The following is a 27,886-nucleotide window of genomic DNA, read 5'->3' as shown; positions in this document are numbered from 1 at the left end:
AGCTTTTGCTTGGCCTTCCTGAGGTTGTGCATCTATACACACACAGGCAGAACGACGCAATGGTGACAATTAGCATTAGGGGGTCTGCACATCTGTTTTCTGCAGCATATTGCTTTAAAACAAGAATAGTCAGACTGAATCAAGCCGAAAGTCTAAATAATGCAGTATCTGCAGTGACTAGACACTACATAACATTTTCAAAGCAAGAACCCACAGAGCTTTTGGATGCAGATTACCACCCTAGATAGAGGTATTTATAAGGAAGCAGGGGTGTGAGCCAGGAGCAGGTAGAGCTACAGGAACCACCTTCACAGATAAGGAGGAAGCAGGCTGCATCTCCTCTGGGTCAGTCACTCAGGACACTGAGCAAGCGCACTATCACCTGGATAAAAACAACGGCTTGTTCTGAAAGATCAATTTGTTGTGCCATAAATGTATGAGTAGAAATACATTTTTTCTGGCTCTTCTTTGCCAAGAAAGCTGTTAGAAATAGGATAATCTGACTAGGAATCCCTCTAGCTTAAAGATTTTAAATACATACAGGACATATATGTTTACCTGGTATAAAGAAGTATATTCTGTAGCCTTCAATGGACCTATTGATCCATATTACTGAGAATCTAGCATATAGATTTTAAGTTAGTCTTCCTTTGGCCCAGGGAATACTTTAAATTCTTTTATCCTAATAAGCCTTTCTGAAGGGTTTGACTTCTGTACCCTCCAGCTCCTTCAAGACGTACGAAGATTGATATTTCTACATGTTGCTGTTTACAGCCAAGGGAAAGCACTACTGCTTTGTTTTTTCCCCTCTCTCTTTTGTTTTTTTGTGTTTAATAACACTTCAGACATTAGCAATAGAGAACTCAAGTGGAACCCCCCAGGACAGCAATGGCACAGGAATGGCTGGATTCGGCCCCCAGGGTGCAAAGCGCCCTCACTGCTGCATTTACAGCTGGAACTAGCAGGATACTATCTGGAGTATACAATAAAGTCTGGTGACATCTTTGCACAGAATATAGAAGAGTTAGTATAGCAAAAGAGAAAAAAGTCACATAGAGCAAAATAATTAACATGAACTACAAAAATGTTAATTGCTTATTACACACACAAGATCTAATTAAATTATAAATCAAGTTTTCACAAAAATTTGGCCAGGTAGTCTCTATTCATCAGACTTACTTCCTTCCACTTGCTGCTGACTTCCATGTCAGCTCATTGCCAGGACCATTGCCACTGTCGTACGCCAAGACCGTAAAGTAATCATAACTGATACCAGTAAGGGACTGGATACACACCACAGCCATTGCAGGCAGCCTTAGTGTGAAAAATGTTTTTCTGCACAAAACACCACTATGGAAAATGACAACTGTCTTCAGCCAAAGTTTTAGTTGTGATATATGTATTTAGTAGTTTATGTATAAGCATCTTAGAAGTAATAGAATGAAACAATGCCTTTGGCCTATTAAACCATTAGCCAGCAATAATTAGTCAGCTAGCCAAAAGATGTACAGACAACAAAGCTTATGCCAAAACAAGATTTTAAGAAGATTTTAACCCACCTCAAGAAAAAAAGGACCTTTGCAGTGCTATGACTTGTTTTGACCACTCTTACATAACTGGGATCTGCCTTTGAGACACAGCAAGCAACATTACCAATTCAGGAACAAGTTATAGGTGCTGAGCATCTTACAGATTTAGACCAGAAAGTTCTACATGATTTTATATTATACCCAGCTGAAAAAGTTTCTTCACAAAATCTTCACAAAAAATAGATGTCAGGTTTTACAACAATCTTTGAAGATTAAAAAAAATTAGGATAGCCTAATTAGTGGATGTATAAGCACATCCATAGGCTTGACTGGTGCATACAATGCATTAAATAATACATAAACTCCCTTCTAGAGAACTATGCAAACCCTTAATATACAGGATACTTAAAAAAAAAAAAAAAAAAAAAAAAAATTAGCCCGTTTTTTGGTGATCCTACATCCAATGAGACTTTCCAGTAGTAGCGAGGTAGTTGCAAATGCCCTCCAGATTTCCCCTTGGAAGCAGACACAGCTTACGTCCGCATACAGGGCCGTCATGGCACCACTCTGTTTTAGGCCATACTTTCTGCTTTCATGAAATCCAATCACATAAATCAGACTTTTGTTCATAACAACAGAACTTTCATTCGTCACATAAACCGGTAACCTGCTTGGCCCTTTCATGTATTAGGTAGAGCTGTTGCTGCGGGCTAATATTTTTATTTTATTTCAATAGGAGCACTAGATTTTACTAACAATGATATTCCAATTTGGAATTTTATTTGCCTTATAAATTCAAAGAGTCTCATTTATGAGCCGATATGGAGCTTCTGAGTTCTCCTACTCCAGGGATAGCAGAAGTTGATGAAAGTAATAAATTGAATGCACTCATCTCATTTCTCTTGGTCTAGGCTCTACCAGTTCCTCCAAAATCCTGACATCACTGAAACGCCTTGCTAATTTGTTCCACTAAAGTCACAGGGGCAGGCAAAAAAGGGAGCAAAAACTAATAAAAACTATTACTTAACCATGAGAAATCATCTAAATGTACACAGCTCCCTCCTGAAACTTCAGCATCCTGAAAACAGCACAACTCTTCTGCCTCCAATATATCGTGGTATATGCTGCCTAACGCACTAAGTATTTTACTTAACCATAGGCTGTATCTCTTGATGCCCTAATGTGATTGCATTGCCAAGCAAATTGAAAAAATAAAAAGTGAAAAAAGTTTAAAAATATTACCATTTGCACCAATAAGTTTAAAAATGTATTAAATGAGTGCTTGTCAAGCCTTAGGAACTGGCAAAACATTCTGTGTGTTGTAGATTGCTGTGAAATGACTCGAGCTTAAATGAGGTTTTATCTTTAGTAAGTGTTTAATTCCCTCCCCATGAAGTACAATGCACCACAGTTGAGAAATAATGTATTCACAGCCCTGAACATTATGGTGAACCCATTATTTTTATTGCTTATATTGTAAAGAACACTTCATATTTAGGAAACAATGTTGTTACTAAAATCAATAACTATGTAGGACCCTGCATAAAAACATTAGATGCAAAACACACATACAATTACATGCCTAAATAAGACAGAAATGTATTGAAACCACACACAGAAGTTGCATAAGAGTGCATATAATCACTTATTTGCATGCGTGATTACTCCAATTGCATATACAATTACATCAATTGTCCAATTACATCAACTGCTTTTCCAATAAGCTAAAAGAAAAAAATATACACTTTTTTCTTTGCTGTAATAAAAATGCAATTTGTGCACACAAATTGATGTAGTCAGAAATAAAAGATTTCTATTTTCTGGGTTATGAAATTAGACTACTCTCAGGGTATTGTGCTTTTCTTTTTCTGAATAAAGTATAAGAGCTTCTGTGGCATAAAAAAAGCTTGGGACTATAAACCTTGGGAATTCATAAGTACCAATAATTTCTTTCAGGCCACTAACTGGTATACATTATTTCATTACTGTCAGAGAAATAATTTCATCTTCACAATTAAGAAGATGCAGCCTTAGGACACCAAATTTTTTGATAGCATTCTTTCTCTGTGTATGAGATAGATCATTAAAAATCACATTTATTTCATTTCTCAGAAAACTGAAATATGCAAATAAATGAAGAATTGCAAATTCCAGTCTAGAATTGTATTTCCAGAATTACCTAACATCTGCTGTTTATAATAGCTCAACAGGTGGTGGAAAATCCCTTAATCTACTCATCACCAATTTAAATTCGTGAAATGAGAATATCTTGAAGTGCAGTAATAATCAGAAAAGCCTAAAAACGATACCCTGGAGTTTTTGAATGTTTGCTGCATTTCAGGCATTCTCAGATCACATTCCCTAGCATTCCTCGCAGCGCAGGCTGGGGGGTAGAGGCCAGCCAGCGGGGAAACGACGGGTACCAAGCATCTAATAGCCAGCGGGGAAACGACGGGTACCAAGCATCTAATAGCCAACACGAAATAACCCGTGAGCTAGGGTCTTGGAAGAAGCTGCTTTGAAGGTCACAGGAACAAAGCGGAGGTAGAAGTCCCCTGAAAGGTCCTTCAGGGAGAGCGATCGAAGCTTAGAAACACCTATATTCAGGACTAAAACCATGAACGATTTACGACGCCTAGGCAGCACGCCACCCAAGCAGGCGGGAGCCAGCATGCTCACGTGCAGCCGAGAGACCGTACGCTGGCAGCTGAATATTGACATTCGGCAAAGGATTTCCATCAGGCAATACTGAAATTCCTGTCCACTTTGTGCTCCCATACCACAGCAGAGATGATAGTCTAGCTCTAACTTTATATTAAACGTTAAAAAAGAAAAAGCATTTTGTCTGCTTCGGTAGGTGAATATTTAACCTGGAGGAACCGGAGTTTGTGCTCACGTGAGCTGAACAAGCACAAAGCAAACGAGCGCCCGCTCTGCCTTTCCCGTGTTTGCAAGCAAACGGAAACAAGCTCCAGCGCCAGGTAAAGACTTGGGGCAGGAGTAACCTGCACATGGGTTAAATTCCAGTTGCTGTTGGGTTTCACTGTCTTGCCAATAAAACAGCTTCTGATCAACAACGACGATCTGGTAGCTGGGCTCACCTGCTTCAGGAGAGCCACAGGATAAGCAGTTTCTCTGAAACTACCTATCAATCTGTAATACTTAAACAATTTATGGCCCTTAGAAATGATAGGCTTTCTAATTTACACCTATATTTAAGAAAATAAAAGAGATATTATAGCATTTAGGAATAGGCACTTCATGGGCTTTTGCACTTTTTAGAAGAATAGACAACATTAATTAAAATGGCATGAAAACATGGGATCTACTTTTGCTTCAGGAGCTGACTCCTTACAAAGTTAGAAAAGCTCATATAACTTTTAAACAAAGTCCAAAATTAAAAATACACTGATACAACTGTCACTGAAGAATTAAAAACTGCCTGATGGACCCTTCCCCTACAGATCCTTCTCTTTTCCTTGCTAGCCTACTGCTGTGCATTGCATTATATTGTAACTAATGCAGTCTTTCATATTCAGTTTCAGACAAGTTTTTGTACTTCCAGTGAGCTTCCCAATCTGCTTATTATACAACATGTACTGAAATTAAACTGATAGCAATGATATATAGACTTGATATCAAAGTTCAGTTAACTTCCAGTTCAAAACCATTCCTCACTTCCCTCACCCAGCAGATAGATATTCATGACCCCTGATTTAGAGGCACAATTTATTAAAGCCGTGAGTTAGAACTTGGGAGAAACTTTTCAGCTAGTGAAAAAGTTTTATTTTCTTTCTTAAAATAACTTTCCTTTTACTGTGAGATAATTAAAAGTGTGATCTTACAACTACAGCTTACATGATCCTGGAAAAAAACCTGGAGCTTGAGTGCTTCCTTTTTCAGCTGAAGTATTACATCTACGGAGCGTACGAGTACCTTAAGGAGGTCACTTTTGCACTCCAGCTATAGCAGAGAGGTTTCCAAAGAACAGTTATTAATGGCAAGAAGTCTCTTTGTACCCTCTCCGGGCAGCAAAAGCAGCGCTTCAAACCTCGGCCAACATCTGGCACAAAGCTGGCAGGCTCTTTATGAAGAGCTAGAGTGGGGCTGGCCTTCACTTCACCTTAGGAACATAAAAAAATAAACTTAAGAGATAATTAACATCAGTGTATGTTCTTACTCGGACTGCCAAAGATCCTGAGAAATAAGACTTGGCTCGAGGACAACAGGGTTTCTGCTTTCCTTCGTCTGCCATAGAAAGGTAGGGTTTGACAAGTTTTTGGAAATAATTTTTATTCTTTATAATGTTTATTCTTGTCCTCAGCCAGATTTCATTTTCATGGGTAAGTACGTGCATAATTGTGTAAAGGACTGAGATTTTAAACGTTAGCAGAAAACTTTAATAAATGTTTTAACAAACTAAACAAATGCAGAAATAAAATGCCTTAATTTGTATTTACTGATTCTTGAAACAGTTGATTTGGGATAAATTGGCTGGCTCCTCCGTCAGTGAAAGTTTGTTATTAATTCCATTGGGGGCAGAGTTTGTTGTCTCTTGGTCTGACTGCTTACCAACACCGCGTATTACAGATTTATTCATAAACAGTTTAGGATACATACTGACTTATCTGGGAAACTATTTTCAGGGAAAAAAAGAGCACACACAAGCGCTCTGAGACTTCCTGAGAACAGACTGAGAACAATTCTCCACTCAACAAATGGCTTTGAGGCATTAAATACGCAACTGCACATAAATTTTACAGTCGAGCATTTACTACGCAGACAAGACAATTAGGATTATTTGATTTTTCTTGGAAGCAGCCTGCAACATGGGACAGATGAACATGTAGGGTCAAACTGCCAAAGTTTCAGCAGTCAATACTGATACACATGTAAGCACCTATAGTGAAATAAGGTATCTGATGCACAAACAGTTCTGTTTCCTTTGAGTTCAGGAGGAGTTTGGTTTTCTATGTTATTTCTTTAGGTGTCTAAACCTGTCAAAAATCACACCTTTAAGAAGCTAAGCAAGTTAACGCAACATAAGCAACTTAGTCACTTTTTAAAGACAAGATAGCATCCTCATTTGTGGATTTTTCTCTTCAACTCAAAATAGAAACAGCAGCCTTTGAACTTTCATCTCTCAATGAACGTAAATTTGTCTGAGCAGAGCCCATCTTGCAAAGAGAAGGGAAACCATTCTGGATGCACTGACAACCAAGTGACCAAGCCAACAGCAGTTGGCCCCGTCCGAGGCAGCAACACTGGCAGCTGCCGTCCTGCTGTGAGATGCACCAAGCTGCCGGTACAAGCCATGGAGACTCACCCTGCGGCTATGCAGCAGTCTCCGTTTATACCAGACCTGCTCTTCAGGGCTGAAGAGCTGCTTAGATAACTGCTTACTTCTCAATTATGCACAATGCTACCTTTAAAATCTGAGAAAAGGAGGAAGAACTGTGTTACTTACCACATCACTCCATAAAATTCCCTTTTCAGGGCTATTGTCACTTGTCCAACCTTTGTTCCCCCTTTTTCCTTAAAATCATCAACCGCTCTTGTCTAAGCTTATCTGAGCCCCACACCAAGTCTGCACTCAAACAGATCAATTAGCTGTGTTTAAACTGGTTCCCCAGTGTCATGATACTCCAAAGACAAAGTCTAGAAACCATTTAGCGTTCTGGGACAAGTTTCCTTTTTTTAATTTAAAATTCACTTTATGGGCAAAAATATAGAAGGGAGATATTTAATTAAGTAACAGAGGTTCTCTAAATTTGCTCAAAACAAAAGTTTTCAAGTCAACTGGATAAATCTATCATTGAAACCTCTTCAAACAGACCACTTGGACTTTCCACAGTCCATAGAGCAGTTGCAAGGATTCTCCATGGTTTCAGATAGCACAGCTCTTGGAAAGCCGACCTACGCTATTTTATTTATGCTTCTCTTGTAAAACAAATAACTATTTTTTCCCCTACTAGTCTTCAAGACCCTGATTCAAGGGATACACTTAGAGATGTTTAAATATAACCTTAACAGTGAGTACTCATCTTAGTTCCATAGCAGACTATGGTCTTAGATATAGGCTAAAGTGACATCATTAACAGATGGTCCATCTAAGCTTAGAACATAACATTAAGACAGAGAGGTGTATTCCACCCACCTATTAGAAATACAGCTGCATATGCATCCAGGTGTTTCCAATGAAATCTTTATTATTTACCAGTCAAATTCATTCACAGGTCATCCAACTTACTGATCATATATTTAGAGGCATAAGATGATACATACAACCAAGACTGTACACATTCAATACAGTCCATTTGTCTCATTTCAATATTATATTTGACAAAAAATATACACATCTTAAAAATATACACATCTCCAAACACATCTTCCCGCTCCTAATGTATTTTAAGATGCAGGGTTTGGAAATTCAGCAAAAGAGGATGATATTCACAGCAACTGCAGCACGCAAAATATGCATTTTGTTCTCTGGGTATGCTACAGACTGAGACATCTCTTCAGTACCCACTGGTTTCTGAAATGAGAGTGAGACGGTCTTATAACATTCCCTACTGTGGAAAGAGGAGGCAGAAAATCAGTATTCCATGCAAGTGCAAAAAGGGTCCCTTCTCTGACATTCCCAAAGAGAGACGGTGATGCCACAGGCATAACTAGGACACAGGAATCCTGAAAACTATATGATAACGGCTAAGAAAATAAAAGCAAGGATGAATAGCATTGGTTATGTAACCCATTTTTACATAACCAATTTTCTAGGAGCAACAAGAATAAACTCTTTGGTGCCTGTGCTTTGCTTTGATGACTTAAGGAAGCAAGGTAATTTTTCAAACATTTTCCAAAAAAGGCTACAATTGACTGTGGCACCAAATTGCAGGTGCAGAATCAGCGACTAAGCCAGAGCTGTAATGGGTGCAAATGAGCAGAGCAGTGCTGAGCTCAGTGGAGACGCGCCAGGTCACGTCGGGAGCTGCGGACGGCTGCGTTCGAGTGCACCGCGAGCGCGTCTGCTGCCATCCCTCTCCTAACAGCTGCTGCTAAGAGGATTCCCCTTCCCTAGCAGCATGTTGGGAAAAGCACAGCCTTGGCGACTCCTAACACCATCGATTAGTGGCAGCAGCAAAGGAGAGGACCAGCCCAAGCCAGGCTGCTGCTGTCTGTGGGAGCCCTGGAACCAAGATAGTCCCATGGTTTCCCAGCTGGTGCCACTCTGTCCCTGCCAGGCCTGAGGAGCTGGTGCTCAGAGCGCCCCGAGCCCTGCCCTCATCACGCACGTGGAGGGACGAGCTCCCTCGCTGCAGAGGGGCCGGGGGAGCACGCAGGGTGTCCCCATGGCCTGCTGCCCTGCCACTGCTCTCAAAGGCGATGTGACAATCTGGCTGCTCCTGATGGCATGGATGGCCACGAGGTGGGAGAGCAGCCCTAAGGGATCCTAAGGGAGCAGTCATGGGCTAAAGTAAGGGATGGCACAGCCAGCACAGCGAGATAGATTTGGGTATGCAACAACAAGAGAAAACAGTCTGGGGAGGGTTTCTGGAGCGATGCTCAGCTGCGGCAGAGTCGCACTCCAAGCTCTACTGGCAGCAGGAAAAGCTAAGGGCATCTTGCACAGGCGATAACGAAAGCCTCTTTCAGCAGTTCCACCAGGCATCCCTCACCAACCAGGGAGGGCAAACGAGTCATCCAGAATCTGGACTCTAAGCCATCTAAAAACCCTCTGAAATTAAAAAAAAAGAAACCCAAACAGTTCTTGGAACGTGAAGTCCAACAACTGAAGGGGTCATTTATGCAGCCAGGCCAGTGCAGAACAGTGAAACGTTCCTGGCAAACGAGGCAGGCAACAACAGGCTTCGGCAGGTACAGCGGCACCTCAACTGCCTATCGTAAAGCCTGGTCTCCAAATAGACCCACGCACCAGGTTTAAAGAGCGCAGTCTTTCGAACAGGGGGGAGAAATGAAAGTGTTCAAAACAGGATATGCAGTTTTAATCAGTATCCAATTTTATAACAGCAGAAAATTAGCCCTTATAAGCGTTATTTCACCTAGAAGCAGCTTGGCACAGTTACCGGCACCACAGAGCCAGGCTTCTCGATGAAGAGGGCTGAACTGTCTGGACGCAGCAGCCAGCGCTTCAGCCGCCAGCTGAGAACAGCGCAGTTTGCGTACTCACTTTGCAGCAGGGGCAGGCTCTTGTTGCATGCCCTTTGTCTTTGCACATCAGTTGACATATGCATAAAAAAGTTTCAGGCTAAAAATGGTTGCTAAATGTGAGAGAAGAGCTGCACAATTTGTTCTGAGAATCACTGATATAGAAGAGAAACGCCAAATAATGCCGCCTCCCTTCAGTGCACTGCGATTCACACATGTACGCAAGGCTTCTGGGGAGAGCAGCAGAAATGCAGCTGAACTCCGGAAGAAACTCACCCTGGGGTGGGCAAGGAGTCACCATCACCTTAGCTTCTAAAGTTTTTTTATATTAAGTTCTGTTGATTTCTTTTTTTAAAAACTTCAAAAACTGGTAAGAAAGTTCTCTGGGAGAAAGATAACGTTAGGAAAGACTTCAGTCATCAGCGAATTGGAGCAATGCAAAATAGGTTGCAACAGAAAAAACCCAGGAGGAAAGAGCTGGCACTGGGAAAGGCAGCAGGTGCTATTAAAGACAGACCTACCACACAGATGCATATTCTGCCTCAGGGCTGTTCCCAAAGAAAGTATCTGGCAATGCACAGGCTTTGATACCACCTGTCTTTTCCGGAGGGAGCATGTGCTAGTGATTAGTTGAACCCTTGGCCACATACATTGTCTAGGGCATCTGCTCTTCACTAAAAAGACGATGCCACTGACAAAAGCAGACAGTCAATCTGACACTGATCACTCCTGCTGAGTTTCTGAATGCTTCTTATTATTTTAACATACCAGATTCTGTTGAAACCAAAGCCAAAGTCATCTTATGGTGGACTTTGACCCACCCACCAGCTGAACTGAACTGATACATAAGCACCTGTACTTAGGGTTTCTTCCTCCATTTCTTTAACTACAGTAGCAGCTGCTAGCTAGAAGAAACACAGGTTTAAAAATCAATGCTACAGTATTGCCTAGTTTTATGTTTGGGAGTCAAAAAAAAAAAAAAAAAAAAGTTGTTCTAAAGCACTCCTTGGAGATGCTGAAGGTAAGCAGGGGGATCAACCCAGAGCTTAGTCATCTAAATCTAAGCCAATTCAGGTAACACGGCTTACGCAGAAGACATCCAGCGAAAGACTATGTTCATATTTGCCTTGCCAGAACTAAAACAAAGCTCTTGAAGAGTTACCATCATACTGACACTGAAACAAATACCAATGATTATTATTTCAAACACTGTTGCAACCCTACTGTGAAGCACTATATTAGGTTATCCAGTAACAGCTTTGACTCTTAGGCGGATCATGCTTACACTCCTGATCTACACAGAGGAGGACTCCAGACACAGCTCTCCTCACTCCAGTGCCAACCCATTTCCATCTGCCGCTTCTGTAGGTAACACGCAAAAAAGAACCAAGTCTGGAATTATTTGATATTTGCACTGAACTACTGCACAAAGAGCCTAAGAAAAATCATAAACTGGGAACAGCGACTCAAGGAAATATTCCACTGGAGAATCCGCCAAAAGCAGAAAAGGTGTACACTGGGAGAGAGAGGAGTGGGCTATGCAAACTAGGGTTTCTACAGAAGTAGGGTTTTCAGGGAAAATGGTCCTGATCCTCAGGGCTCTCTGTACATCCCTGGACCCAGAGGATCCATCAGGCTTCTATTCATTTCAAGGCAGGGAGATGAATATCTCTAATATTGAAAAGGGACTTCCCCAAGGGATACTCCTCTGCTTGTACCTCTCCCGCTATGGAGATAGACAGTTATAGTCTGAGCAAAAAAATAGCATTTTTACATAGAAAGCAGGCCTGAACTCAATTCAATTATATTCAACAAATCTCTCTGCCCACTGTATTTGCAGTGCAGTTTTGCTTTGTCCCATCTAAACCCGATTTCTCACTGGAACTACAAGCTTTCTGGGTTATCAACTAGGTTGCCAATTAGGACAGATTTCTCTGCTTTGATATTTTTAACTTATGTAAAATACCACAATTAGGGCTAATTTGGAATATCTAGGGCAAAACTATCTTCAAGGCAATAGCAAGTCTCAACTTTTGTTTAGATGCTTTCTGCTTGATGCAAAAAGGACAATGAAATAAAAGAATATCAAAATGGTGCACCTGAACCAATTTTTGATCCCCTCGTCTCCATTCTCAGACATTTCGTGCTAGGGGAGGTTAACACACAGTTGTGCTTATCCACAGAAACAGAAAAGCTGTCGTGTGCAGCACAGCTGATGTGAGATGTGAGGAAGCAGGGCAAGGATGCCTACAGCCAGTTCCTAATCTTTAATCTCTTAGAGGCCTTGGAGGTACTGTCAACAGCCTGGTAGCTCTGGAGCAAAGCTATCTAAGGAGAGTCTCCTCATAATTGCAGTTTTTCATAAACCTCTGCATCCCCATGACAACTCCCATGTCTCTTTCCTATTAAAAATGTATTGGATTGCAATCATTTACCCTTTCTCCTGAGCAGACTACATCTGAGCTTCTGACAGAGGTTAGAGGAAATAACCCCTAGAAGCCAAAAAAAAAAGTCTAGATTTCTTGGTCCACACAAATTCAGAACTGAACTGTAAGAGGCAGGAGGCTGGGAGAGCACCCCGGGGATGTCCTACCTCGGGCGCTCCTGCCAGGACAACTGCTGCTGGCCGCTGCAGGAAACCGCAAGGAGATGCACAGCTCCTCTGAATCTGTTCTATGTTTTCATACAAGCAGCGCCAGGACCTGTTTACTGGTTCTTTTCAAAGTGTTTATTCCCTGGATGAAGGGGCCTTTCCCACATCTATTCAATCTATGCCTACTTAGATACTTCTTAAAAAGAAGAAGAAATCTTAGAAATTCTCATGTCATCTCTACACCCGTTTTTACATTTCATTATTCAGCATACCACAAAACAAACTAGAAGTCAATTTGGTATTCAAGTTTAAATGAATTTCATTTTATTTGTAACTTCCTTTTTCATATATTCATAGTCCTATGCTCATATGGGGGGAAGAAATACTGAGGCCCTTCAAATACCTTCAGAGTATAAAGCCAGCAAAAGGACAAATATGGTGCACCGTTCCATACCTCATATCCTAAGGCAAAACATACACACATATGCATATGTACATGACAATTTAGGTATTTTCATACAATATTTTCCATGTTTGGTAGTAAAACCTTTCAGAGCACATGCTTTTTCATCTGCTTTTATCTGTAGAGTGGTAGAGCACAGTTCTGAAATATCTATTTACCAAACCTGACCAAGCTTTTTTTTTTAATTTCTTGATGAAAGATTACACAGATGCCTATATTAATAACTGCTCTGCATTCCCTGTTCTAGCCCAAGGTCAACCTGACATCCAGTATGTTACAGAAAGTGCAAATGTGACAAGGGAGCACTGGGGTTTTTTCCTTTACACCCTTTGCATTAAAAATGAAATTGTGCTCTTCTCAGCTGCAACATTCTTTTTTGAGGGGAGGGAAAGAAACACCACATACAAACTAAGTGCTTTCAGTAACTGAAAAGAACAGGTAGGTTTTGCTCAGAAGTAACCTGGGAAATCAAAAGTTAGTATTAAATGTTGAAAGTCATATAGCACTGAAAGAAGATCTTAGATCTATATACAAAACAGGTTGATCATTTATGGCTACATGAACTAAGCTCTTTGAGGATGAAACTTATTTCTGACTTGTCTTAGTTTCAGCAGCACTAAATGTTATTTCATTTTGTTATTTGTAAAAAAATCAATTTAAAATGCTATGCAGTAAGAAGTGATGTTAACCATTCCCTTTTCTTGTTCTTTTCCTTCTGAGCCCTCTTATTGGAAAGCTAGATCTCCCTTAATAAAACCAATTTATTTCCCTCTGCCTGTTGAGCAAGAAAAAAGCTTTGTGAAATTCCCAGCTGTAGCTTTGAGATACTGCTGCTTCCTAGGCCCTCCCCCTTCACCTCCCCCATTTCTAGGCAACTTCTCCTTTATTGACATGCATGTTTTCATGAACTCCTGAGAGCAAAGTTTCTCAATGTCACAGTGCTAAACGGATGCATTTGGTTCCTTTGCACAAGTTTTTGCAGGCAGCATTGCAATGGTTAATGCAGTTATATCTTGGTTTCAGCACATGACAATTCTGTATCCTCACAACTACTCTAAGGCCATAAATTGAGCAAAGTGCTAAGATCAGGTGTCAAAAAATGAAGCTCTTCAGCACAAGCTGGAGGCAGCTATATGATCCTCCCAAGTCCATTAGGATGGAGGAAAAACCCATGCGGTTCTCCCGCCTCTTGCAAGGCTGTTGCCTTTTCTCACGTACAGCACGCGCTCCGCTAATCCCCCGCCCGGTTCTGCGCTTCAGACCTCTCGTTGCCAGGGGGACGTGCTCACACGCGGGTGCGTGTGAACCAAAACGGATGAAGCGGGAGGGAGGGAGACAAGTTTCTATGCGAGGCAGAGGAATGGGAACGAAACAATTCCAAATTCTTCATTGCACAGTTCATCTTGCCTCGCTGTTAGGAGAAGGTAAATAGCTACAAGCCAACCCATCTCCTCCTTAATGTACTCCATTACCATCCGCCACATACCAAGCCTCTAGGAAAATCCAAATTGATGAAAATTGCTTTTCCTACCACAATAGGAGCCCATTTTGTCCCATCTAACAGTCTGTAAACATGCTACTGGGTAGCAACAATTTTAATCATCCCAAACTATACTTGTGAAAAAATACAGAAAGGAAAAACCATCTGAGTTTACTGATGTCAGTATTTTATTTTTTGCCCTATTACAATAATTATTGCCAAAAAATGACATCTGTGTAGACTAGGCCCATAATAATAATTTGCAACACAAACCAAAGAGACACAGAACAAAGCTTCAGAATAAACTGTAATGAGAACCTGAACCTGAAGGGCAAATGAAAAATAAAGTCATCATACCTAAAGCTATGTACAGCCCAAGGCATGTCTAAAAAATGTTGCTATGAAATAAAATTTTATTATTAAAAAGTACCAAGACTGAATTAGCACCATCAATTTCAGCTCCAAACCTCCAGAGTGTACACTGGAGAGCAATGATGGAAAGTCTCTGTGAATTCTGCAGAGCTCTAAGGGTGAAGGTCTCACAAAAATGAAAACAGGTCAGTAATCTGATAAATCCCAAACTTAATACCTTCACAAGAAAAAAAAAAAATTCACTACTAATTTTCATGAAAATTGGAAATTCTTTCCTTCAGACACTTCCTCATCTAATAAAGCTCCGAGATGAAAATTAAAATAACCTTTTTGGCCTTTTGGATTCAAGCTAACCCACAAGCTGCCCAGTACATTTGTAACTTTATTCCAAGTCTTTTCTCAGTGAAGTCACCAGGGCCACTTAGGCATCCAAAATGAGCTGCAACGAGTTTCCAGCACTGATGCCTACAAATTAAATCTAGAAATAAACACATTATCTAGCTTTGAAATAAACTCAACGTTATTCATCTGGCGGCAGAAACATATCCAGTTTCATAGTCTCAATCAATTTCCGGCCTTCAGCTAGTAAAAGAAATGCCACCTTTGAAATGCCACAAAAGAAATAATTATTGCATTGCTGAGGACTACCCGAAAATATGCTCATGAAATATTGCGCCGAACCTTCCTTCCATCTTTTCTTTACTAAAAGGTGCTTGATCAGAAGACAGCAAATAAATTGAACAACCTTTAAAATGTAGCTCAGGTGAAGAAACGTACTTGCTATTTATTTATATCTTTCACAGATATTCTATGTGAAGTTTGTGAAGGAACAGATCATGCTTCAGGGAAGCCGGTAATAATTCTGACTATTATTTTTTAATTCTAGTAACACAAAGCAGACTGGGAGAGTAATCTGTTAATCACAGCCTTTTGAAGCCATGGGAAAAAGTACACACGATACCGCCACGACAAGCGGCATCAATAAGTCCTCTCTGTGGGTCATTTTTACCAAGGTGGCTTCAGAGCTGTGTTTGAATTCTGCATCCTGATGGCACAACACTTCTACTAATGCTCTAAACCAAAGGCTTTCGCAAGACAAGAGCATATCAAACAAACAAAACTGTTCTGTTTACCTTGCAGAACTTCAAGTGTGGCATCTCCTTAACTGATTCCAATTATCCATCTATTGCGCTTGTAAAATAAGTAGCGTTATTAATGAGCTGCTTCAGCAATGAGAATCCCCAAATCTGTCTTTGTGCAGAATAATGTTAAACAATTTTCCAGAGGGGACTGAATTACTGAATTTTTCATTGGTATTGCTGAACTTCAATCGGAAAAGATAGCCACAGATGTTTTGTGATTATCTTTCCTATTTTTGAACAGATATATTGACTTGTGTTTATTCAGTCAACTAATCTTATGATCTTCACATCAAATTCAACAGCGCATCATACATCTAGGACAAACTCTCCCAGGAAAAATCTTGCAAACAAAGGAGGAATCAGAAAGCACTCAAAGATGTTCATATTTGCCTTTTTATGCAAGTATGTTGCTGCTTTTTTTCCTTTAAATTAGCACTTTAGCTACCACAGTCAATGTGCTTAAGCAGCACTGCTTAATTTAGCTAAACATATAAAACCCTCCTTGGTTCACTGTGATTTGCAATTTAACAATACATATGCAAATGAAATTAGTGCTGGCAAAAATAATTACAGTTGCTCTTGGGAGGATTAATAACCAAAGCCTGCTCTGCTTATGTTGAGGTTTAATTCAATTCTGTTGCATGCATTAAAGGAAGAAGCTAATTCTGTGTTCAGTATTGCGTTTGGCAGTTAATGTGTGCTCACGTGAATACACATGTATTTAGATGGAGTGAGGAGGACTGTGCGGAGATACTGTCGCATGTCTCAAAAATACCAATAGTGATCAGTTGGTGGATCAACAGTACAGTGCTTTGTGCCGGATACGCCAAACAACTGCCATTTGCAGACCACGACCATGTTGTTACCCCAGTCCCAGCAAGACCCCCCCCCCCCCCCACTGCCTCTTCCAACTTCTCCAAGCACCGAGAAGTGACCGCCACGGGCTGCCAGCGAGCAGCTGGAAAGGGCCCCAGTTATCCCGTGGGTTGAGGGGCAAAGATGGGCTGAATTCCCAATCCTGCCCCTCCGAAGCCTCGGGAGAGCAGCCTCACCACCCGGGCTCGGCCAAGAGCACCCACGGCCGCTCTCCTCCCCAAGCCCTGCTTGGTTTCGGCGTTGACGCTAATCCCCACTCGGAGACCGATCCGAAGGTGTCCAGTAATCTCAGAAAAAAGCGATGAGCGTTTCAGGGTTATAAGCACCTTGCAAGATTAAATCCCTTCAAAACCATAATGTGATTATCTGGCTATTTACAAGACTTTTATGAGCTGGATTAACGTTATTGAAGCTGGTGGGTACAGCAGCTGTCTTTCATTTAGGATTAGCACAAAAATCCATCGAGCCCCTCACAGAGCCAGAAAGCCGCAAGCCGAAGAGTTCCCCCAAAAACCACCGCTGGCAGGACAAGGAGTGAAAGCTGAAAACGTGGTGGTTTTATAAAGCTGTAGAATAAGCTTCATAAAGTAAGATAAGGATAAATCTCAGGGTGTGGCATGAATGGTTGGAGACATATGCCTGTATTTGTCTGAAATCTACAGCTTTACTATGTAGCACTTACTCTGGAACCTTAAATGAGGCAAAGGTAATACCACCTAATTAACTTATAATCATTGTTTTAAAAATAATCTTTTAAACACTTAGGAATTCTCTGCATTTCACCTGAGATCAAATATCGCTGTGCTATCAAGCTAGTGTTTGCTGCTGCTGTTTACCTGGACACTTCCAGCAAAACAGGATTAAAGCAATTAAAGCCTAGTAAAAGGGGTCTCAAACATCCTGAACCAGTTCCCCCAATAAACACTGCACGTTTCAGAATAGTTTCAAATCCAGGATTTGGGCTTACTGAAACCCTTGATTTCATTGTAATCAACATAACAGCTGAAATATAACAAGGGAAGAAAATGCCATAGCAATTTACTAGCAAGTCAGTTTAGTAGTAACTAAAGCAGCCAGTTGGACCTAATTGACAACAGATATTTATACAACCAGATTCCAGTGTAAAAGTCCTATGTTATAGTACTACCTGTACATTATCTGGGTCTTTAAACAGCTGTGATGGTAATCTGATTGAATCTGCGCTAATTTATTGTCAAGCTACAAAGTCAGAATGTTTTATTTGAAAGGGAAGGAAAACCCTTAGGTGAAGATCACTAAATCATGGTCAACATGACATTTTTCTAAATTTGTATTTAACTTGCACTTAAATTGTTGCAACTTACCAAAAGTTTCTATGCTTACACCTGCCAGAGTTTAAACGGATGTTCGCCAGGATTTTCTAGGTAATCTACAGAATTTCTGATTTCATTTGAATGTTATTCCACAGGAAAAGCTAGAGGAAAAATCACTTCTCATAATGTTATAACACTACTTTTATTCCAAAGATAGACTTGAAATAACTGAAATCTCACAGGAACAGAGTTTTATTAACCTAATGCTAGTAACACCTTGAATCACTGCAGTATGATACATTTTAAAGAATATGAAAAACAATGTGTCCTATAGATAGCTGCATTTACTGCCATGGACACCATTTTAAACTTCTATATATAATTATAAATATTATTTGCACATGCATGTGTATATTTTGAAACAAAGCAAGATCTCGCAAAATTTATCACTTATAAGTATGGGACCAAATTATTTGTATCAGCTTTCATTCTGGTACTGCTGCTACAAGTTTACACTAAGATAACAGTGATTAATCCATGCCCCAAATTCTAGGAATCTATTTATCCTAAGAATAAAAACCTATCCTACTTAGATCAACTTCATATTAACCTTTCATATTAATTCCCTTTCCCTGCCTTTAATTTTTTTTAATCATGTTAAGTTTAATTTTTTTCCACCTTCCTCATTTAAATACTTCTTGAAAAGGCACTTTTTTCTTTTTTTATAACGGTCAATATGAATCTACCTCAATTTTACATTCTTAACACCATAGCTGGGGTTTTGCATTTGTTTATAATAAGCATACTCTTACATACTTCAGAACCAGACTTTTATCAAAAACAGTATAGAATGATATAACTACATAGAACTGAATAACCTAAGAAGAAAAAAGATTCACTATGCAATCCTGAATTAACTAATTAAATATAAAACATCACCTTTAGAAGTGTGGTTAAATCTCCTTAAAATCCTCAGTTAAACAAACATGGCTTAAAACTCAGCTTATCCTTCAATATTCAGAAATACCAGTCTTAAGTGATATGTTATTTGACTCAACTTTGAAAACAATAATAATTTGTGTAAGGGACAAGTGCTTAAGCACACGGGTGGCACAGGTACAAGCTCGTTAAATTTTAGAAGTTATTCGGCTCAGACAAACTCCTGTCTGCATTTAATTTGACTTACTTGCGTATGGGCATGGAAATTCAGAGACAGTCACTGATTTTTATTTTCATTTTTTATATGCACACTGACTAATTGTGCTAAGGAGAATAAATCCAGTATGATGGTAATTATCCATGTGCAAAATTGGTTTTCATAGGAACTAGGCTTGTGCTTTTTGGTTTCCAGTTGGTGCACAGCACTGACTAACATTTAATGCAACACCTAGGCAGAAGCGAGCACACAGTGCTGCACCTTAGCACTACAAGAGAGCGGCCCGGTTGCTGCTCTCACTGTTGTCTCTTGCCCGAGCCCCAGGCCGGGCCAAGGAGCCCCTTGCCCCATGCACAACACTAGCACCCAGCCCGAGGGACAGCCGGCTGCCTCGCAGAGCCCAACGTATCCCCTCGGCCGCCCTTTGCTCCCCGCAGCCAATTCGCCCCCTCGCTCCCTCCCATCTTCTCCAAATGTTCGCCCCTATGGCCAGGGCCAGCACCAGCACTTCTGTTACCTCTTCTGCCTTCCGCACACCGAGTCTATGCCCTTCCTAAACCTAAAATCAATCCTGCTGAGCCATGCTTGCAAATAGGTTAATGCCAAAGACAGAAGGAAAAAGGCCAGTAACTTTGCAATTGCCTCATCCTTAATTCTGACAGTGCAAACGGAGACTCCCTTCACAGCTCATTTTCCTGTATTTGCCTTTATCAGTAATGTATAGCTACGTAGGTATTCACTGACATCCACTAACTAGAACAAACTCGCATCATCTTTTGTCTTAGACTTTTAGTTTTAAGCAATCAAACCATAAATCTGCACCTCTAATTTGTTGACACTACTTAATAACTATTTTTCAATTTTTCATGATAAAAACGTTTTCCCCACTTTAGTGTTTAATGCTAGAACTTAAGAGACTCATTTGCACTATTTTCTACCTATTGCAACAAGTGGCAGCTTTATTTGGTTATTTACTATAGTCTACACTACATCAGTGCTTAGTGCATTTCAGGAAGGGCTGTATTAGTTTTATTTCATTTGCTAATCGAACTCACCTCCATGAAAATTAGCTTTCCACATTTATAAATGCAATTTTAAGTTGTAAATTAGAACTTTAACATTTAGCTTTTCTCATGACTCAAATCTTCTGACTTTCAAACAAAGCGTCCATTTTTTTCCCTTCTGGACAGATGGAAATTCCTTATCTAACTGTGAATATAGTAAAATAAAACAGCCACGGCTGCCTGGAGAAAGATGTACACCATAATGCAACATCTGAACTGTTGAAAATGCTAGAAGAAACGCTTCTAGAGCCATTGCGTGAACTTTTCCTGATATCCTGACTTTCTAGTCGGTTTTATACGGAAAAAGACTACAGTTTATACTATCTGTTACTGTTTATACTGAAAATGGCCCTGAATACAAAACACAGCCTAAAAGGGCCCAACCCTGCATGCACCCATCTCACTAGGTAAATACGCTTCTCACAACATTACCACGCAGAGCAATCACTATGGCTCGTCCCCTTGTTCGCTACGCTACGTTCCTGAAGCTCTGTATCCTGGGACAACGGACACTCAGAAATCACGCGTGATTTAGTGTTGCCTTCTAACTGCAATAGGATTACTCCCTTAAAACATAAAAGAAGAAAAAATAGATTTAATGAAAACATTAAAGTAAACTGGAATATGGATATAATTGATTGTGGTTACCAAAAAAAGCATTAGTGTCAAAGGATTATGGCATTTTTTAGTACCTTATTAAAATAGTCAGCATGAGTATGAAAATTTTCAGGAACGTCTTGCTGCATAAATAATTGGACCATTACTTTCATACGCTGTACACTATATAAAATGTTAATAAGCCTTCTAAAACAGCACTGCATTATAGGAACAGATTTTATATTCCATAAAATGTTTGGAACTAAATTATACACATTTTTGATACTTATCTTCCTAAAGAGAATATGACCAAAAGGGGACAGAGACCCACTGCTATCAACATCCTACTTCTTACGAATTATCCAACATATTTATTTATCAGGATTTCTATTAGCTTCATGAAAGACCTACTGTCCTTGCTCCAAAATGCCCTAAACACATATTACAATTGCCATAACTGATTCTTCTAAAACATTGCCTGTGTTCAGCAAATGCTACCTAAAGAACGACCTGTGCAATACAAACTGCTCTACCCTTCTCTCCGTGCCATGGTTTAACTGCATGAACTTTCTGCATCTGACATCGACAGCACGGGCTGATAAACCTTGCTGATGTGACAGGTTATGAACTGATAGCCACAGCCAGGTCCCCCTCTGACTAGAGGCACAAAAATGCTAAGGTCCTACCTGGAAGCTATTTTAAAGACCTGACTTCATAGTGCTCAAGGGAGCATCCACGTGGACAACTTTTTGTTGCACGGAGCATCAAATATAGAAGGCAGAAGAGCTATGGCTGTATTTAGCATATGGAAGATCCCCAGGGATTGGATAAAGGCCACACAACCTTCTTTTGAGACAGTAAATCCCATCTTGCTGATTGTATAGAGTATGTGTGGCTTAATTAGGTGGGGGGAAAAGATTTCCAAGAAATAACGATTTCCTCCTCCTGGGTCAAAGCTCACCTCAGATTCTACCAAGACCAGGAACAAGCTAGGCTCTTCTTTACTGTCACGATGACACACATGCTGATGAATTGCCTGCATGAATTGCATGCTGATGAATTTCATGTGAAAATTATCTTCACATTAAATAGATGCACAGATGTGATTTTTCATCAGATTTCAATAAAACGGGACAACTTCAGCAAAAGGAGGCTTATTTCCTGCAACGCATTGCAAAATTCATCACACTGACAGTATTTCCTATTAGGCTACAAAATAAAGGACACATCACCACACAAAAAGCAGGCAGGCCACTTATTACACTTTTCCTCTTATGAACAGGAAGCCAGAGGTCAAGGGACTAATCCAAGCCAAGGGAGGGAAAGCGAGACAGAGGCAGGGTCTTTAACAGACTTCACAGCTTCTGAAACCACCCTCCTGGAAATCTGATGATGCTCGTCTCCAAAGTGTTTCCTACCAGTGGTGTACAAGTTACTCTGTACCAGCTGTCTGCACAAAAAGGCCCCTGACAGGCCTGTTAGAGACGCTAGCTGATGCAGGTTAAGAGAACAGAGCAACATAAGAGTCAATACTTGGACCTGCACAGAGTCAGCCCTGACAGCAAAAGGCCACTCAGTGCTGGACTGCAGCATGCAGAAGCCAGACAGGCACAAGCCCCATTATTTTCAGGTGCTTGAGGTGGCTGTGGTCAGCTCTGGTATAATAAATTGGATGTATCAGCTGTGCAATGATGCTGACAGCTGTGCTGTGCAGCACTGCCACTCACACCAGCAAGTGGACTCAGCCCCAGATTTTCAATAGCATGAAACTTTTTATTTTGCAACAGATACTTTTTGTTAGATAAGAGATATGAGACATGAATGGGTTCAAAAATATGTGCTTATGAGAAATATCCAAAGAGCAAAACAGTTCAAGGCTTAGGGTCTCTCTTGTTTGACTCAGCATATAAGTCATTCAGCTTATCTGGCTCCCCTGAGTGGGTAAATTAATCAGACAAACCCCCACAGTAAGACTCAAGTGTTTCCTCCCTATGATGCTATAATTTACAGAAACCTTCCAAGGTTGTATTTGTCACTGTGGTTTGATTTAAGATGATCCACAACCTTTTGAAACCAATGGAAAACTCTGTGTGAACTCAATAACCTTTGAAATAACCCTAAGCTGCTTGAAATCAAACTCTGAATTCCAATATCATGTCGAACGAAACCCAAAGAACACTTTATTGTTCAGAAAATTTCCCACAGGTTCAAAGAATATATATTTTATTTTGGACAACTGGAAAAAAAAGCCACCCATTGCTATAATCATGGAGTTTCTGTGCATTCATCTATTACCAATGATGTCCTACAAATGCCATAAATGACATGCCACGTGCTTGACCATCAGCACAGGGTCAGGACAGAGAAATAAAACTACTACACAATTATAAATGGTTGTTGGAATTCACTGCATTATATATTGATCCAACTTAATAAGGGATGGTAGAAACAGCAAACAAGAAAGGTATACCACATTACTAGGAAAGCAGCTGCAACCAGCCCCTAAGCAACACTGACACAGCCATGGGACCTGCTGCCCCAAACCGCACCCCTGTCCTGCCCAGGGGGCTGCACAAAGACCCTGGGTGGGCTAAGGTCCAATAAAGGGCTATTTATCACCAAGTATTATTCAAGTGTGTGGTACATGAGTAGTTCTTCCTTCCTGCCACCACATCTTTGGAGAAGGAGGGTCTGCTAAGGTAAATATGCAACTGCGATTTCATCATGCAAAATACTTCAGATGGGCATGAAATTGATGTATCATGGTTTTCATCTTTTCTTGCGAAAAATACTAACAGAGTCTCAAAACCAACATCCTCTAGCTTCTCAAACTAAAATGATATATTTACAAAGGGTAAACAGGTATATAAAGAAAGGGTAAATAGGTATGGAAATAAATACTAACACAGTCTCAAAGCCAGCATCCTCTAGGTTTTCAAAGTAAAGTGATATTAAAAGGGTAAATAGGTATTTTTCCACCAACTGTGGAGAGCTGCCTGTCAAATCTGCCAATAAAGTAGGTTTCTCCATTCAAATTGTGCTAGCCTGTACCAGTAAAAGAATAAATATCTATCTGCTTTTAGGCATTCAGTTAATATGGGGGGCAGAGACAGGGAGGGAAGGATCCACATACTGATTTGTAAAAGAGATAATCTCAGTGGACAGCAATGTGGATTTTTTTGGTTTTTTTTTGTTTGTTTGTTTTTTGTTTTGTTTTAAAGTACAATTGTCTCCTGCTCTCAGAGAGGGGCTGAAATGAAGCTCAGGTTTTGATGGGATAAAAGCATCAGGACAAAGCCCAAATGTTATTTCTGAAGTAGGAAATATCTTGTAATTACATTTGATTACCTTGTATATTTATTTTTCCAACAAACATTCGATGGAGACAATCATTTACATTTGATGTCGGCAGACCTAGGTGACACAGGCTTACAGGGCCTGGGCTGAACAGCTGGGGCAGACGGGATTTAGGAGCTGCTTCCACCAGCAGCGAGCGCTAAGTAAAGCTGGCTCTGTTTTCACTCAGCAGAGAAGGGGCAGCAATCTGTGCAGCTCTCAGTTTCATTACACATGGAGGAAGCTTTGTATATGAAAGGTTTTTACTGTACTGTTACTTTTTTTTTTATTTTAAATAACCAGAAATGCATTTTTCTGACATCTCCTTTTTATCATGCTTAACAGTCTCTCCAGGAGTCCAATGAAAGGGTCTTGTGTGGATGTGGACACACTCGGGAGACAGGCACTGACACAATTTCTGTTATTATATACAGACACAGACATGTTGCTAAAAGCTGCTTATAAAAACAAAAGGTTAATAACTATACTGTAGTGAAAAATGTATAGCAATTGAGTAAAATGAGTATATATATATATATATATATTTTTATATATATACCACACTTGCACCCACTTGCCAGCAACTCAAAAAATAGAAAAGTAAAGAAAAAGAACATTTCAAGTTTCCTCTACAAAGGGACTAATGACGGTGCTCAGAAGAATTAAGTCTTGGATACATGATTTTATTTATGGAACAGACCAAACTGAATGTATTCCTGATAGTACTTTTTAAAGTGCTGAAATTAGGTATTTAGGTACTGAGAAAAAGTTTTATATAATAAACCATGAAAAGCTTATCTACTTAATGAGATTCAAACAAGTAATTTGAATTGAACTTTAAAAGCTTGGATAAAACCCATTAAACTCTTGTAACTTAATGAAATGTAAATAAAGCATGAATGCAACCTTAATATTGAACACAATATACAAAACCCACCTAAAATTAAAAAAATTCAAGTACACCTTGAAACTCTCCTCACAAATCTTCAGATCACACTGCGCAACCACAGAAGCAGACTTTTTTTGCACTTTACTCCTATTACAATCATTAAAACAAATGTATAACTATTACTCCACAAGAGAAAAAGTTAGAAATGGTAATCTGTATTAAGTCTTCTTAAGAACTATTTTAACCACTTAACTCTGACTAAGTGAAGTTACCTATTTACAGCAAGAAAAGCTGAGGGACAACAACAGATTTTTGTTCTCAAAGAGATAAGAACAAGCTTTATTACAATCTTAAATCCTAAGTAGCAAAAATTGTCAGGAAGCCATTCTGGAGCTAACTGTCCCCCCCCCCCCCCCAATAAATGACATTACTTGCCTGACATTACATTTCTTAAGTTCCATTCAGATCTACAGTACAGCTGAATACATGGCAAATGCACATCTTTGGCGTATGCAATCTCACGAACACAGTTCTAGTAGACGGTTGTCTTGAATTTTGTAGCCAAAAAGAGAGAAGAAAAGCAGGAGATGAAACACTATTAAGAAAGAAATCAGTTACGGATAAATCAGAACCTGAAAATGATTTATTTCACCACACTGTTGCAGGCTCAGCTTCCTGATTTTTTTTTGTTTTTTAGAGAAAAGCATGAAAGTCACTCTAAAATGGTATCTTCTCATATATTACTTGCATAGCATCAAAGGCCAGTACCCCAATTCCTTTCATAGATGTCCTTCAGCTTGAAGACAACAAAGCCTAAAGGAAGAACTATACTTACAATTGCAAGTTTTAGCCTCCAGGGCCTTCTGCCTATTTATGCCACTCTAACCACATGTTCTTTTCTTTAGCTCCTTCGTTTCTCAGAGAAATGCTAGGTCTTTGCTATTGCTGACAAGACCTAATGAAACTCTTGCCATCACCAGACCAGCAGGCACAGACATCGTCCTGTTGGTACAAGCAAGGTCTCATCGCTAGTAATTAAGGTCCATTGCACATCAGCGTTTCTGCCCTCAGCACCAGGGGATACAAGCAGCTGCGGACCTTCTCGGCATGAAACATATCGTGCAGGCAGTTGTGCCGGGCTGGTCACTGCCACTGCTGGGAAAATTTTGCAAGACCTACCAAAGCTATCACACATGAAAGTACAACCTGGGCACACAGAGCACATACAGCCCGCCCAAATTCAGAGTTTGTGTTACCTGGTCAACTGCTACCAAAGAAAACTTAAGAAAACTTGGTTATTTATTTGACTGACAGAATTAGTTACCTAATTATGGAAGCTTTTACAGCAAGAAAGCTATGCAGTTTGGGAACAAAAATGAACAAATGCCCAAAACTCAGCTTAGATTTTTTTTTTTTTTTTTTTAAAGAAAAATGGCAGCCTCTGATCTGTAACATATGAGAAAATCTCATCATTTGAAGGAGTCGCTTCACAGTTTCAACACATGCAGCTCACACTGCAAAAGGCTAGGCTATTCCTTTTAAATCAGACCTGTGACATCTTTTTGACAGTGAAGGAATGTAAGTTTACTTAAAGGCCTGCAGAAGTTAAACAAACAAAAAACATCATGCAGCCTTACAGACTGCTTCCACTTGCTGAGTTTATTTGTTCAAAAGGATCTTTGCATACATCTGTCGGGATTTCAGCGGTAGGGATTAGCATAAAGAGCAAGCAATATTGAAGGACAAGGACAAAAGGGTTGGGCTAAGTCTTGGTATAAACAAAGACATTACAGGTCTCAGAGAAGAAGCGACACAGAAGAGAAGCCCTGCATCTAAACACTGGCCTTGAAAGCAAGGGCATGGTCACATTCAGATTATCAGGTACATTGTCATTGTTACCAGAAAGTCCAGTGATAAATTGAGGAAACCAGGGACAGTCAGACATGAAGTGGGTTAAAATGTACTGTGTGCACTTACAAAGCTGTACAAACATTTTCTGTGGGATGCAAAATAGCAGATTCACAAGCCTCAGCAAGAAAGCAAGTTGGTCTGCCTGATTTGACTAGTTCTTTAGAAACCCTGAGGTTTATACCAGATCCAGGAGCCTCTTCATTCTTGTAAGTAGCAAAAATCTGAAGGAGCAGAAGGACCTTCAAACCTGACCTTGTTTATAAGCAAAACAGCACCCTCTGAAATCCGCACAAACTGTCCCCTAAACAGACTCTAATTTTACCAGTGTTGGAAGAGCAAATAGTGTGCTAAGTCTGTTAGAGACATAAGCTGGTAACTTATTACATACTAATGATTCCCTTAATTTCCACCCTATGGGTAATTGAGCAAATTTTATTCAACTGTCCTGAACTACTATACATCACTAATGAACAGCATTTCTAAGAAGTTATTTCTGCCAATACAGAAGGACCATATTATATAAATAATTTACAATTTTTATGAATAGTTGCTAATTGCCTTATTGTCAGAGATAATGAGACCTTGTAAATATAATTACTTCCCCTGCAGATACACATGCTGCTAGCTCAGAAATATTCCTATGCTTCACCGGAGTTGCAATTTTGGTGCATGTAAACCACGGACCTGAAGGACACCACAGTCCAGTGCTCATACACTCTCACTTGAGGAAAAGTCATCCTCTGCTCTTTAACATGCTCTCCAAAGCCGCAGGCTGTTTATCAGTATAATTTCAATGCTTTTCCTTCAGCATGGGAACTCGTGGTGGAAAAACACCATCAAGATCAGTCTTTTCTCAAGGTGGGAAGAGTCACAATAACTACAGGTATTTTGTGCTATGACTAAAGTTCATCCCAAGGATAAAGGGCTTCATGCACATTCCCTGTTTAGCCCATTCTTCAGCAGAACTCCCATGAAAATCAGCAAGTATTGAGAAAAAAAATGAGCAAAGCAGTAAAAGTA

This window comes from Dromaius novaehollandiae, chromosome 12, assembly GCF_036370855.1.
Source record: "Dromaius novaehollandiae isolate bDroNov1 chromosome 12, bDroNov1.hap1, whole genome shotgun sequence".
In the NCBI taxonomy this organism is placed as follows: domain Eukaryota; kingdom Metazoa; phylum Chordata; class Aves; order Casuariiformes; family Dromaiidae; genus Dromaius; species Dromaius novaehollandiae.
Note: the sequence above shows the minus strand (reverse complement) of the source record.